At 47.6% G+C, this 16290-nt stretch overlaps 1 pseudogene; it reads left to right on the top strand.

The window, feature by feature from the left end:
* Window positions 1-6807: 6807 nt before the first annotated feature.
* Window positions 6808-7014, top strand: LOC142257309 (U2 spliceosomal RNA; annotated as a pseudogene).
* The last annotated feature ends 9276 nt before the right edge of the window (window positions 7015-16290 follow it).

The raw sequence follows: 16290 nt of genomic DNA on the forward strand, positions 1-16290 counted from the left end.
TATAGATATATGTCCTGCATCTCATATTTCCTTTAGTGGTGCTTCTTACCCATTCTCATATCATTTACCCTAGTATTTCATGATCCTGAGGCGACTGAGAACCCTTTAATAAAGGAATCCTTTTTCACCTGAATTGTCAAGTGATACTTACCAGTGACTATCACGTAATGTTACAGGTAGTTCCATTTTCTTCCTCTTCTTTCTCTCCTTTCTTCTTTGTCACACGGTCCATTGTGTTATAGCCCACGTGTCATGATAACACTTGTACCATCTTTTCATTTAGATTCCACCTACAATTATTTACCGATTCCAGTTCTGGAATAGGCTTTCATCATCTACCACTAGAATTCTCAAGTTCATAAGGTACTGAGACATATACATGTTCACACCATTATAAAGAACAAAGTATAAACATTGAGGTTTTTCTCACACCCATGTTCCTGTGTTCTTTGATATGATATAAATTGGTGCTTCACTTGCCCAAGGTTGATGTAGATATAAGGGGCTTTTCATATTATAGCAAATTTATATTACACCTTTATGATGTCCTTTTGTTAAATTTATTGTTGAAAAAAAGCATATGCATATATACACATTGTCTTCCCAGTATATGATGATACAAGCAAGGCTATATATAGGTCTTTTTAGAAAAACCTTTAGAAAAACCTTTGCACATAATTATATTATATGGCTATTATGAACGGTCTTTCACAAATTGATATATGTAGTGGTCATTGAATGTTGGTTGAATTTAAACATTGTTTAATTTTATGCAAATTATAACCAATTAAATATATGCATAAATAGTGCTCTAGGCAACAGCTGAGTTATCCTTGAGGAAGGGGGCCGTTACACGCCCCCGAAACGCGCGTCGGATCAGGACTCTGTTTTTGCCTACCTCACCTGTGCGGTGATAACCTGCCAAGTAATCTCTCCCTCGTGTGGAATCAACCGGCTTCCACTGGACAGGGTACGGATTGCCTGCTGGAGAGGTTGAGAGGTTACCGCTGACATTTCCTTTGTCTGCAACCAGGATACATTGGTACCTCCAGCGGTTCTGCATTGCTCGTTTGGAAGCGGATCGGAGCCTTGTGTGGTGCTAACCTGCCAAGCAACTTCCTCCTGTGTGGAATCAGTCAGCTGACACTGGATACGGTCTGGACTGCCCGCTGGAGAGGCTGAGTAGTTACCGCTGATCTTATTGTTGTCCGCAGCCAACATCTTGGTGCTTTCAGTGGCTTCGTACTGCTTGATTTCGAAAGTACATTTGGGAGAATACGGGACCGGCTGGTTTGTGGCCTTGTAAAGTGTTATAAAGGCTCTGTAAAGAGGGATGTCGGTAACCATACATCTCCCCCAGAGCCAGCACCAGTCGCGGCCACTGGCCTCAAAACGTCCGCTCTGGAAGTCTAACAGGTCAATCCTGTACCTAGCGGTTCCAGCCTAATCAACGGAGAAATCCGGGGTGTTTTTTGCGGTCAAGTTGTTGTGAGGTTTATTCCCCCAGGCCCTGGGGGCGAATATAACGTCGCAAACTTATATTGTACAACTTAAAACTTGTAAGTTAGCCAGGGGTGGTATAGTACATCTTTCATTGTATAAGTCTAAATTATTAACCAAACAAAATATATGCCACCGGCCGGGGCATTACATTAGACTGGTAAAACTAAATCAATGTGAATATTGTATCACCTCGAAGTTAATTGGTTATACAAAAGAATTTTATTCTCATTACTTTCATTTTTTATTTTATGTGGTCCTTGTTTTATGTGGTCCTTGGTTTTAGTAATAATCAGTGTATTGTATATTATCAAATACTCTGTCTTGAAACAAGGATAGCAAAAAATTTTTTATTTGTGGTCTATTAATAAAATTATAAAAACCCATCTAGCGCTGGTTTATTGTGGATTTTTACTTAAAATCCTTTACACAGTTTATTAAAGGCTACTTTACACACTGCGATATCGGTCCCGATATCGCTAGTGTGGATACCCGCCCCCATCTGTTGCGCGACACGGGCAAATCGCTGCCCATGCTGCACAACACCGACCAGACCCGTCACACATACTTACCTGCCCGGCGACGTCGCTGTGACCGGCGAACCGCCTCCTTTCTAAGGGGGCGGTCCGTGCGGCGTCACAGCGACGTCACTGAGCGACCGCCCAATAGCAGCGGAGGGGCGGAGATGAGTGGCCGGAACATCCCGCCCACCTCCTTCCTTCCTCATAGCGGCTGGGAGGCAGGTAAGGAGAGGTTCCTCGTTTCTGCGGTGTCACACGGAGCGATGTGTGCTGCCGCAGGAGCGACGAACTACATCGTTACTGCTGCAGTAACGATAATCGAGAATGGAGACCCATGTCACCGATGAGCGATTTTGCACGTTTTTGCAGCGATGCAAAATCGCTCATCGGTGTCACACGCAGCAACATCGCTAATGCGGCCGGATGTGCGTCACAAATTCCGTGACCCCAACGACTCCGCATTAGCGATGTCGCAGCGTGTAAAGCCCCCTTTAGTGGGAGTGGTGTACAGGGTCTTAGCAGTAAAGAGTATTCCATATTTCTGCCAGATACCCACAGAGATATTGAAATCTGAAAAAAGAGACTTCTGCTCATTGAAGGTAAGAACTGCTCACATAGCGTTCAACTCCACAGCAAACGAGTGCTCTAGCACTGGCATCTCAGCAGGGATATTCCCCTACTACACATGTGTGTCTGGGTCCCTGTGACAGTTTACAGGACATAACTCAGGGCACCTAGACAGAAGGCAGAGGGACTACTTTCTATTTCTGGTGTAGAGCTTAGTACAATATATATATATATATACTATTACATGTGACACATGTACCTTGTATTACCATTATTCGCTGTATATGAACCCCTTTTCTCCGGGCATTATTTGTCTATAGCATTTTTCACGAACCTGAGGCAACTGAGAACCCTTCAGTGAAGGAATTCCACTAACCCTCACAATACCAACCAGGGGCCTCCCTGCAGTAACTCAGGTAGTTGTACCCATTCTCTTTCCGCATTCTATGTGTTCTTCTTCTTTCTTCTTTTTTTTCTTTTTTCTTCTTTTTATTTCTATCATGTAGTTCAGGGGTTTATAGATATATGTCCTGCATCTCATATTTCCTTTAGTGGTGCTTCTTACCCATTCTCATATCATTTACCCTAGTATTTCATGATCCTGAGGCGACTGAGAACCCTTTAATAAAGGAATCCTTTTTCACTTGAATTGTCAAGTGATACTTACCAGTGACTATCACGTAATGTTACAGGTAGTTGCATTTTCTTCCTCTTCTTTCTCTCCTTTCTTCTTTGTCACACGGTCCATTGTGTTATAGCCCACGTGTCATGATAACACTTGTACCATCTTTTCATTTAGATTCCACCTACAATTATTTACCGATTCCAGTTCTGAAATAGGCTTTCATGATCTACTCACTAGAATTCTCAAGTGCATAAGGTACTGAGACATATACATGTTCACACCATTATAAAGAACAAAGTATAAACATTGAGGTTTTTCTCACACCCATGTTCCTGTGTTCTTTGATATGATATGTGTTCATTTCCTTCACTATATAGGATTGCAAGTTTTCCATTTGTACCTTAATGGCAATGACGCTATACAATTGAACACATATCATCCTGTTATCCATATAGGTGTGTATTTACCTGCTTGACTATTTTTGGTTGTTTGATCCAGAATGTTTCTCCAGATAGGTCATGTGGAAATTTTCTTTCCTCAGTACAAATGTTTTCACTATGGCTTTGGAAAAATTTTTTGTATGTGCATCATGGTCATTTGACCCATTGTACTCTCAAGTAGCAATATATTGTACTGTTATGTTGTACTATGTACTAATTACGTGTTTATATGGTTTTGTAACCCTTTATGATCTTAGATAACTTTATCCTTGATAAAGACCTAAAAACAAGGTCGAAACGTTGGATGAATTATCCTTATGCACAAATAAAGAATTTTCAGCATTCCAAGAGTTCTTTTCTTACGTTATTGATCACTATAGTGTGCCAGAGCTATTTCTATTGAATTGACTCTTATTTTTTCTGAGCACCTGCTATATACACAGTGACCCAGACATATTCACGTTTCATTGAGAAGGCAGAGGGAAGCCTTAGCAGCTGAGCCTATATCTTGGCTTGTGAGCATTAGAACAGGCCGGCGATTACAGGGTAACATGAAAAATGTCCAGCTTGCATTATGACTAGAACATGACAATATCCTTTTAAGTACTAACCTATGATGCGTTCCTAAGCAGTTGATGTTATATGTTCTACATTTCATTTTCTGCATACTTTACAAGTAGTAGAATTTGCTTTGATATAGGCAACTGGATTTTCACAATGAAAAGGCAAAGGATAACGCCCGAAAAAGACGCCATACATTATGTCAGTGCCATCACTGACAAACCTGGATTGACCATGAAATACATCAATCCCCTTAAAGGTGAGTTAAAACAAGTTTTAACTAAATTGCCTTAATATTGTCATGCATTAGAATGACTGTCTTAGGTAATGATAAATATTTTCTACAGGAAGAGGAGTGTTTGCTGAAACTGAAATCGAAAAAGGGAGTTTTGTTGCAGAATATCGAGGCGAGCTCACGTATGCACTTACGATGGTAGACAACTACTCGAGATTTATGGTTGTGGTACAAGTCAAAGATCTAATGGCCCATACTGCAGCGAAGGTCTTCCAAGCACACTTATGCAGACCTCATGGCTACTCAGAGAGAGTCCTCACAGATCAAGGCACAGCCTTTGAAGCGGAAATCTTCAAGGACTTCTGCAGCTTTTACCGATGCAGGAAGATGCGCACTACACCCTACCATGCTCAAACCAATGGTTATCAACCTGCTCAGGACTTTACCCCATATTCCAGATGTGGCCTTACAAGTGATTTATAGAGGGGTAACAATACGTTGGGATCACCGGATCTAATCTCCCTTTTTATACACCCTAAAATCTTGTTTGCTTTAGAATAAACAATAACATCATAAAGGTATAGCAGTACCGTTTCAAAGTTTCGGTGTCCCAAGCAGCATTCCATCAGCCTCTGGAAGGTTCCTGGCAAATTGCACAGCTCGAAGGGCATGCTTTTGAACTCGCAGAGACCCATCGGGGTGGCAAAGGCGGTCTTCTCCCGGTCTGCCTCAGCAACGGACACTTGCCAATAGCGACTAGTGAGATCAAGGGTAGAAAAATAATTTGCAGTTCTCAATGCAGCTAGCTATTCCTCAATACAGGGGAGTGGTGCTGTCCTTCTTCTTTAACAGGACCAACGGAGCTGCCCAGAGGCTACAACTGTCACGGATAACCCCAGCCTCCTTCATGTTGCTCAACATGTCCTTGGTACACTGGTAATGTGCAGGTAGTTTTGGCTTATATCTCTCTTTGATGGGTGGGTGTGCACTTGTGGGGATGTAGTGTTTGACCCCTTTTATTCTTCAAAAGTCTAGCGGATGTTTGCTGAAGACTTGCTCGTATTCTTGCACTAGCCTGTAGACCCCCTTCTTGTGATGTGAAGGTGTGGAGTCAGTGCCTACGTGTAATTCCTTACACCACTCCTCTGGCTGACTTGGTGAGCTGTCACTGAATGGGTGGGCTGAAGCAATGGTGGATGCTGCTGTTTGGATAGCATGTGTATCTACTGAGAACAGCTTATCAATGGTGGCAAATCGGAGCAGCTTAATCTCTTGCTCTCCGCAGTTCAACACTCTCATGGGCACTCTTCCCTTCCATATTAATGAATAAAACTATGATGTAAATAGCATATAGATACCCCACAAATGCAGATAAAAGTAGGTTATGGGAAAAGGGGGAAGAGAGAAACAGGAAAATAGTGGAATAAAGTATACCTTCCAGGTGGGAGAGGAAATGGCAGCACAGCCAGTGGAGGTGAAGCAAGGGGAGCCTGCAACTAAAGAGTTGAGAGCGTTATCACATGGTGACTGAGCCTGATTGTAACGGGAGCATAGAGGTGCCGATCCTGTCTTACCTGCGTTGGTGTAGAAGTGGGTGTCCTGTGGTGGAGTCAGCTATGTGCAGTGGTGGCCGTGGGTTCTTTTATGTGCGACCGTAGTAATAGCTGCGCCCACTTCCTGTATGGGAGTGGAATGCAGTGAGGGTAATGGAACGCACGCCTGCGCATTTGTGTTTAACGTCGCGCATGTGCAGAACGGAGAAAAGGCTGCGCTCACTTCCTAATGAAAGGGAGTGAGACGCATCTGGGAAGAGAAGGGAAAAGATTAGGGTTTGGGGATGATGAAAGGGCTTTCTACGGGCAAGGATGGCAAAGGGTGGCAGTGACGGAAAGTCAGGCAGCCTGTCCTGTCCTGTCCTGTCCGTCCGTCTTTTTGTATCATGAATTGGAAAGACTGCAAGGGGGAGGGGAGGTGCTTGTGTCCAAAAGGAGGAGTTATTCAGATTCATTGCAGTGGGCGGCGGCTGCAAAAAGCACCATTCTTCTTGTTTTTGCTCTGCAAAACAGCCTTTTCAAGGGTTGGCTTGGGTGACAAAATGTCTTCTGTAGGCGTGGGTTTGTCTCCCTCTCCCTAAGATGTGTCCGGTATAGGCCAGGGTGCCACTCAAGGCCGTAACCAATTCGGGTTATAGCTTCTCGGCCTTTTGGCTAAGATCAAGTGTAGTTTCGGAGGATGCTACCTTGGTCGGTACTGGAAGGTGCCTGGGATTGCACGTCTGCCGGCCTTGAGGAAGTGTGTGCGCCTTCTGGTGACACATAGCCCTCTTGTGCCTGGACGGTTCCCAGGCAACGGGAGGCGATCACCTTTGTTATTTTGAAGTCCTACTGATAAACAGAAAAAAAAAAAAATTAAATCTGTTCTTATCAGTTTAATATCTGATACGTCCCCTCTCTGGGGACCATATATTAAATGGATTTTTAGAACAAGGAGATGGAAAAAATCTTGCTCTGTCCACTGCACGCATTGACCTGGTATTGCAGTACCTCCAGGACCGGTGCACCCCTTCTTAACCCAGTTTCCAAAAGCAGAACTCAATTCACCTGATTCAAATGAGCCCCATTAGTGAATTGAAAGAAAGCAAAAACTTTATATGCACCTCAATTTGGCCAATTCACTTTTCACACTTTCACCCTTTTTTTTATCTTTCACACCTTTTACTTGCTTTATTGATGCAAAAAGCTGTGCCAAATAGCAAACTCATCTCCACTCAACTTGACCAACTCTGCTATGTCCCGTGCAGTATCTTATTCTCAGTCTTATCTAGATCATTTGCAATTGAATAGAATAGATCCCTTTTGGCTGCTTATGACTGTGTAAAATATGTAGTTTTACTGGGCTGGGATGAGAGAATCCATTGAAGCATGGTGTAGGGATTGTGGTTCCTGTGTGCTAAGAAGAGAGGCTGGCACCAGCCAGAAAGCCCCATTGCAGCCAATAATCACTTAATAACTTTTTCAACTTGTCATCATATGGGAGGCCTTCCATTCCTTGTAGTAGTCTAGTTGCCCACCTTTGAACTGACTCTAACTTCTGAATGTCCTTATTAAAATGTGGAGCCCAAAACTGGTTCCCATATTCCAGATGTAGCCTTACAAGTGATTTATAGAGGTGTAACAATACGTTGGGATCACGGGATCTAATCTCCCTTTTTATACACCCTAAAATCTTGTCCCAAGCAGCATTCCATCAGCCTCTGGAAGGTTCCTGGCGCATTGCACAGCTCGAAGGGCATGCTTTTGAACTCGCAGAGACCCATAGGGGTGGCGAAGGCTGTCTTCTCCCGGTCTGCCTCAGCAACGGACACTTGCCAATAGTGACTAGTGAGATCAAGGGTAGAAAAATAATTTGCAGTTCTCAATGCAGCTAGCGATTCCTCAATACGGGGAGTGGTGCCGTCCTTCTTTTTTAACAGGATCAACAGAGCTGCCCAAAGGCTACAACTGTCACGGATAACCCCAGCCGCCTTCATGTTGCTCAACATGTCCTTGGTACACTGGCAATGTGAAGGTGGTATTGGCTTATAGCTCTCTTTGATGGGTGGGTGTGCACCTGTGGGGATGTGGTGTTGGACCCCTTTTATTCCCCCAAAATCTAGCGGGCTTCCCACCGGTAACCCGCTCCCCAGCTTGGATGGATGCTGAGGGAGCCCCTTTTGCCCGCAGGCTCTGGCCCTGGGAACTGTAGCCTTGGCGGTGACTGTGCTTCCCTCTACGGTGTGAGCTGTTGCCTTCAATCGGGTCTTGACTGCTGGGAAACCCTGGAGGTTCCTGTCGCTAACGGATTTGACCGGTTTTACGGCGACTCCTAGCCTGGTCGGGGTCCGTAGGCCCTGCCGGATGGTGCTGGCTTCTCTTCACTCCCCGATCTGGTACCGGCGGGCCACCGCCCATCCCCGGTCCGTACGGTTCACTCCAATCAGCCTCTCCTGCAGAAGGTCACCACCGTCTGCCAACCTTGCTGAGTGCCCGGGCCACACACCCGGACACGGTCAGTCTCCTCTCCTCTTCACTTCTCTAACTCCAAAACTGATCTCTAATCTGACTCCTTTTCCCGCCTCCAGGACTGTGAACTCCTCGGTGGGTGGGATCAACCGCCTGGCCCACCCCCTGGTGTGGACATCAGCCCCTGGAGGAAGGCAACTAGGATTTGTGTTTAGCTTCGGTGTGCCTAGCCGGAGTGTAGAGTGTGTTGGTGTAGTACCTGTGACGACCTGGCTTGTCCAGGGCGCCACATTCCCCTATAGTAAAATGCAGACCGTCCGCGGGCTGCCCGTCCATCACCGGTTTTATTTTCACAACTGAAAAAGAATAAAACGGTAAAACATGTAAAAGCATCATAAACATTTTACAACGGTACAGCTTCCGCTCTTCTCCCACCCAAACAACCTGGCCCTGATGCTGCCCCTAAGAAGCGGGCAGCACCCCTTGACCCCAGTCCAGCACCAAGTTGCCCGAGCGGGTTCTGTGTCTTTCAGGGGGCCCACGTCCAAGGGGACCCCTGAACCCCCGGAGGATCGCCACCGGTTACGGTAGTGGCGGGCCTAGGCCATCCCTTTCCTCCAGGCCCATCCTCCCAAATCAGCCTCTCCGGAGGCGGTAACGGTGTCAAGCCAACAAACATTTTTATTTACATTGCACTAAGTTTGTGGTTGCCCTGCAAGTTCTCGGGCTTGTCCGTAAGCAGTTCCTTACGCAATGGTTGCACAGTCTCTACGGGGACAACAGTTGCCGGCAACGGCCGGTTTAATCACGGTTCAATCAGGTAAACTTCTTTGGTTGATCATCTTTACTTATCATTTAAAACTTTCAAACTGGTACACTCAACACATAAAGCCCCCCCCTTTTAAAGAGTAGTTTCCCTGTACCTAAGTGGGGGTCTACCTAGGTTGGGGCGAGTGGACCTTCGGGGTCCGGTGTCAGTGGTGACAGGCAGTGGGGCAGAGGGAACAGTCAGTTCCTCCTCCCTGCTATCATGTGGGGCAGGCGGAGGCGTAGGGGAGCTGGGTACAGGTACATCCCTGGGCACTGGCTCGCGGTTAACCGTTTCCATCATTTCTTCATCCACGGGTTGTGGGAACAGTATCACTGGAAGGATCACCGCACCGTTCTGTGTAGGCCAGTCTGCTGGAAAATCACCCATCATGGTGTGGATTACCTCTTTTTCCTTCTCCACTGGACTGGGAACTGGAGCCTCATCCGCTACTCTCAATGCTGGTGGGCACTTCTTCAGGTGGTCTCGGGAAACCGTGGCCAAAGTCCCCCCCTGGTCACGGCTGATCTGGTAGGCCTTCCCATTCTCCCATCCTGTGGGCTGGACTACATACGGGGTTTTTTCCCATTGATCATCCAGCTTGTGGGCCCTTCTTTTCCGCTTCAGCACTACATCCCCAGGTTGGAAGGAACCGGCAGGCGCCTTCTTGTTGAAGCACTGCTCCTGTTGTCCCCGACTCCGGCACAAGTTCTTTTCAACATACTCCTGGACCTGTCGGTACTGTGTCCTCCGCCGAGTGTCCCATTCAGCTGTCGACAGGAGTGCTTCTGAAGCTTCCAAGCCCATTTCCAGATCCACTGGTAGCCGGCCGGGACGAACTCTCATCAGGTATGCTGGAGTGCATTTCGTAGAGCTGGAAGGGATGTTGTTGTACATATCGACCAGGTCAGGTAGCTTCTCCAGCCACAGGTTCCGCTCTTCCAGTGGTAACGTCTTGAGGAGGCCCAGGACCAAGTGGTTCATCTTTTCACAAATGCCATTGGTTTGGGCGTGGTAAGGCGTGGTCCGGATTTTCTTGCAGCCGTACAACTGGCAGAATTCCTGGAATACCTCTGCTTCAAAGGCCGGACCCTGGTCGGTAAGCACCCTCTCCGGGTACCAATGCGGTCAACAGAAATAAGCCTGGAAAGCCTTAGCAGCGGTGCGGCCGGTTAAGTCCTTAACTGGGACAACCACCAGGAACCTCGAGTAGTGGTCTACGATGGTCAGAGCGTAGGTGTACCCACTTCGGCTGGGGGTGAGCTTTACATGGTCAAGGGCAACCAGCTCCAGCGGTTGGTGTGTAATGATCGGGTGTAGGGGTGCCTTCTGGCTGGCCTCGTCCTTCCTTCTCAATGCGCAAGGGCCACATTCTCGGCACCAGGCCTCCACAGATTCCCGCATTCCACTCCAATAGAACCGCTCTCTTAACAACATCTCTAGCTTCTTCCACCCGAAGTGCACTGCACCATCATGGTATGCTTGCAGGACGGTGGGCACGTTAGCCTGGGGAATCACCAGCTGGCGGATCTTCTCGTGAGTCTTTGGATTAATCAGCTCGCGATACAACTTCCCCTGGTGTAGGTATAGCCGGGTCCGTTCTTGCCACAGACGTTGGGCTTCGGCAGGGGCAGCAGGGTCTATCCCAGCAGAACCCTGTTCCACTAGAGTCTTGACCAGGCGGACAGCAGGTGCCTGGTCCTGAGCTTCCTGCCAGTCCTGTCGGGGCAGCGGATCCAGGTTCACCCGTTGTTGGTAGACGTGCACCTTCTCAGTGAATGGCCGGTGAAATGCAGGCAACTCGATCTCTTCGAGGTCATCATCCTCTGGCCCCTCTTCCGACAGGTGGGGCATCCGGGAGAGTGCATTGGCATTGACGTTGGTACGGCCGGCCCGGTACTTGATGGTGAAATCGTAGTTGGCTAACCTGGTCACCCACCGCTGCTCCAACGCGCCCAGCTTGGCCGTATCTAGATGGGTCAGCAGGTTATTGTCTGTGTACGCGGTGAACTTGGCTGCTGCCAGGTAATGGCGGAACCGCTCGGTGATAGCCCACACCAGTGCCAAGAGCTCAAGCTTGAAGGAGATGTAGTTCTCAGGGTTCCTCTCAGTCGGTCGGAGTTTTCGGCTAGCATAAGCTATTACCTTTTCCCTTCTGTCTTGGACCTGGGATAGAACAGCCCCCAAGCCCACATTGCTGGCGTCGGTGTAGAGGATGAATGGGCGGCTGTAGTCAGGGTACGCTAGGATTTCCTCTCCGGTCAGGGCTGTTCTCAGCTGGCGGAAGGATTCCTCATGCTTTTCTTCCCACACCAATGGGGCTACTAGGGATCTACCACCCTTGGTCTGTCCTACGAGGAGGTCTTGCATGGGGGCAGCCATCTTTGTGTACCCCTTAATGAAGTGACGGTAATATCCCACCAGGCCCAGAAACTGCCTCACTTCCCTCACTGTGGTCGGTCTCGGCCAGTCTTGGATGGCGGTGATCTTCTCGGGGTTGGGGGCGACACCTTCCGCACCAACCACATGTCCTAGGTACTGCACTCTGGGTTTCAGCAGATGACACTTTGAGGGCTTCAACTTCATCCCATACTTGGCAAGGGACGCGAACACCTCGGCTAGGTGCTCCAGGTGGGCTTCATACGTCTGTGAGTACACAATCACATCATCCAAGTACAGCAAAACGGTCCCATAGGCAGTCTTCTCTCGGTCTTCCGGTGCCACGGCCACCTGCCAGTACCCGCTGGTGAGGTCAAGGGTGGAGAAGTAGTTAGCGGTTCTCAGCGAGGCCAGGGACTCTTTGATGCGGGGCAGAGGGTAAGCATCCTTATGCGTTATCTGGTTAATCTTCCGGTAATCCACACACATCCGCATGGTGCCATCCTTCTTCTTAACCAGCACCAACGGAGCGGCCCAGGGACTACAGCTGTCCCTAATAACCCCTGCCTCCTTCATGTTCCTCAACATGTCTTTGGCGCATTGGTAGTGCGCAGGGGGAATAGGCCTGTATCTCTCTTTAATAGGGGAGTGTGTACCGGTAGGGATGTGGTGTTGAACCCCTTTAATCTGCCCAAAATCTAGAGGGTGCTTGCTAAAAACCCGCTCATACTCCTGTACCACCCGGTATACCCCTTCCTTGTGGTGTATGGGGGTATCATCAGTGCCGACATGTAGCTCTCGATACCACTCGCCTAACTCCCCCAGGGATGAGTGGGAACCGGCAGCAGGCGGTGTGACCGGGGGAACGGCTTCATGGATCGTGTGGGGATCTAGAGTGAGCAATTTGGCAAGGGTAGCGTACTGGGTGGTGCATGAATGCACACATATTGGTTTTATAATCTTATTGTATTACTTTATATTCTTATTTCACTTGTGCATATCTCCACCATAATCCTGGCTAAGAAATATAGCTTTTTTTGGGGTACACAGGTAGTAAGGTCTTCTTTCTATTTCTTTAGGGGTGATATAGCCTGGTGGAACTCTAGACCTCTAACATTATATATGCACCCTTTTTCTTTATGGTTCTTGGACACCTTATAACATTCTTCCATACATATATATCTTTCTCATAAATTATAAATAATTAGGCATTTTTATATATTTTATTTACATTTTCATAAATAACTTTTTACAAAGCATGGGGGACATTCTCACATACATATAATTTTCATGTACGCATTCTGAAAATTTACGCATAAACCGTACACACTCCTTTTTGTAACAATTTCTATAACTCATTCGCTGAACTCTCATCCCGGATATTCATTCTTACACCGAATTTCCTGTTATAACACAACATTCATGATTTTTATTCAATTTATTTTTATTTTTTAGGTTTATTAGTAGTGATGAGCGAGTACTAAAAAGCTCGGGTGCTCGAAGCTCGGGCCGAGCCTCCCAAGATACTCGTGTACTCGGCCCGAGCACCGAGCCCAATGTTATCCTATGGGAGACCCGAGTATTTTTGTGAAATGACCACCGGCAGCATGTAGAAACCCTAAAAATGGCACAAAAGTCTCCGAAGAGTGCTCAAATGACATGGCAACAGCATGGGGAAGACCCCTTGAAGCATTTATCACTCAAAAGTCACAGCTGTGAATAATTTTGTCCGCGTTTTACGCCATTTTTACGGACTCACCAGAAAACCTTCCAAAATGACACCAAAATGATTTTTCATAGCGGAAATGTTAAGGGCACATAACCAATAGTGAGATAGAGCTAATGTATGTTACTTTTTGAGATCAATACATGAAAGATTTTACGTAAAACATTGTGTGGCACTCCGATGTCCCTGAGAAGAGACGTACATAAAGGCCTCTGAGTCTAATGTGCCCATTTTGAGGAACTGAGTCTTTGTAGTATTTTCCTTTGCCAGGGCAGTCCAAAATTGTGAGGTTCACCAATGCCCCTGCATACAGACGTGCATGATGGCCTGTAAACCTGAAGTGCCCATTGTAAGGAAGTGGGTCTATTGTAGTATAGCCCTTAGGCAGGGCAGCCAAAAATTGGGAGGCTCCACGTTGTCCCTGGATAGAGACGTGCATGAGGGCCTCAAAACATTAAGTGTCCAGTGTCAGGAAGTGGGTGTATTATAGTATAGCCCTTAGGCAGGGCAGCCAAAAATTGGGAGGCTCCACGTTGTCCCTGGATAGAGACGTGCATGAGGGCCTGTAAACCTGAAGTGCCCATTGGAAGGAAGTGGGTCTTTTGAGGCTCCACGTTGTCCCTGGATAGAGACGTGCATGAGGGCCTGTAAACCTGAAGTGCCCATTGGAAGGAAGTGGGTCTTTTGTAGTATAGCCCTTTGGCAGGGCAGCCAATAATTGGGAGGCTCCACGTTGTCCCTGGATAGAGACATGCATGAGGGCCTCAAAACATTAAGTGTCCATTGTCAGGAAGTGGGTGTATTATAGTATAGCCCTTAGGCAGGGCAGCCAAAAATTGGGAGGCTCCACGTTGTCCCTGGATAGAGACGTGCATAAGGGCCTGTAAACCTGAAGTGCCCATTGGAAGGAAGTGGGTCTTTTGTAGTATAGCCCTTTGGCAGGGCAGCCAAAAATTGGGAGGCTCCACGTTGTCCCTGGATAGAGACGTGCATGAGGGCCTCAAAACATTAAGTGTCCATTGTCAGGAAGTGGGTGTATTATAGTATAGCCCTTTGGCAGGGCAGCCAAAAATTGGCAGGCTCCACGTTGTCCCTGGATAGAGACGTGCATGAGGGCCTCAAAACATTAAGTGTCCATTGTCAGGAAGTGGGTGTATTATAGTATAGCCCTTAGGCAGGGCAGCCAAAAATTGGGAGGCTCCACGTTGTCCCTGGATAGAGACATGCATGAGGGCCTCAAAACATTAAGTGTCCATTGTCAGGAAGTGGGTCTTTTGTAGTATAGCCCTTTGGCAGGGCAGCCAAAAATTGGGAGGCTCCACGTTGTCCCTGGATAGAGACATGCATGAGGGCCTCAAAACATTAAGTGTCCATTGTCAGGAAGTGGGTGTATTATAGTATAGCCCTTAGGCAGGGCAGCCAAAAATTGGGAGGCTCCACGTTGTCCCTGGATAGAGACGTGCATGAGGGCCTCAAAACATTAAGTGTCCATTGTCAGGAAGTGGGTCTTTTGTAGTATAGCCCTTTGGCAGGGCAGCCAAAAATTGGGAGGCTCCACGTTGTCCCTGGATAGAGACGTGCATGAGGGCCTCAAAACATTAAGTGTCCATTGTCAGGAAGTGGGTGTATTATAGTATAGCCCTTTGGCAGGGCAGCCAAAAATTGGGAGGCTCCACGTTGTCCCTGCATAGAGACGTGCATGAGGGCCTCAAAACATTGTTCCCATTGCAAAGGAGCGGGTCTCCTGTCGTTGTAATGTCCATTCTGCAAAGAATGGGCGAAAAAATTTACCACTGGGGGTATACCTGAAACAAAGGCCTAACTCTTGTAACGGTCATCATGGTGGCGCATGAGGAGAAGGAGGAGCAGTCCAGCGATTATCCAAAGTCCAGAAGTGTGTACCCATGGGTGACTGGAGGTACATGGCAAATTCCCATTACAAACTTTAAATTCCGCTCTCATTTGCTGGTGGTGTGGTGAAGTCTGGCCCAATCCAACCCTTGTTCATCTTGATCAGAGTCAGCCTGTCAGCATTTTCAGTTGACAGGCGGGTGCGTTTATCTGTAATGATTCCACCTGCGGCACTAAAAACACGCTCTGACAAAACGCTAGCGGCAGGGCAGGCCAGGACTTCCAAGGCGTAGAGAGCCAATTCATGCCACGTGTCCACCTTGGATACCCAATAATTGTAAGGCACAGAGGAATGTCGGAGTACAGTTGTTCGATCTGCAAGGTACTCCTTGAGCATCTGGGCAAACTTAGGATTTCTTGTGGCACTACCCCGCACCTCAGGGGCTGTGGTACGTGAGGGGCTGAGAAAACTGTCCCACATCTTAAAGACTGTTCCCCTACCTCTGGCGGATTGGACTTGTGCCTCTCTCGGCTGTACGCCTTGGTTGTCCACTGATTCCTGACCTATGCCGCTAGCGTTTTGTGAGGGGAATGCTTTGCCTACTTCCGTGACTATGGCCTTCCGGAACTGCTGCATTTTGGTTGACCTCTCCGCCTCGGGAATAAGAGACATAAAGTTCTCCTTGTAGCGTGGGTCTAACAGTGTTACCAACCAGTAATGATTGTCGGCCAAGATGTTCTTAACGCGAGGGTCACGAGACAGGCAGCTTACCATAAAGTCAGCCATGTGCGCCAGACTCTTAACAGCCAGGACTTCAGTAGCCTGACCAACACGTTGACTGAACATGCTGTCCTCCTCCTCCTCCTCCTCATCTACCCTGTCCTCTGGCCAGCCACGCTGAACCGAGGATATGACTGGTGTGCATGTCATATCCTCAATTTGGCCGGAGATTTGCTCCATGTCTTCATCCTCCTCCTCGTCATAGTCCTCCACTGCACGTTGTGATGAGACGAGGCTGGGCTGTGTGTTATCACCCACACCCACTACTGTTTCTTGCTGCAACTCATCGCGCTCC

The sequence above is a fragment of the Anomaloglossus baeobatrachus genome, chromosome 11 (assembly GCF_048569485.1).
Source record: "Anomaloglossus baeobatrachus isolate aAnoBae1 chromosome 11, aAnoBae1.hap1, whole genome shotgun sequence".
Classification (NCBI taxonomy): Eukaryota; Metazoa; Chordata; class Amphibia; order Anura; family Aromobatidae; genus Anomaloglossus; species Anomaloglossus baeobatrachus.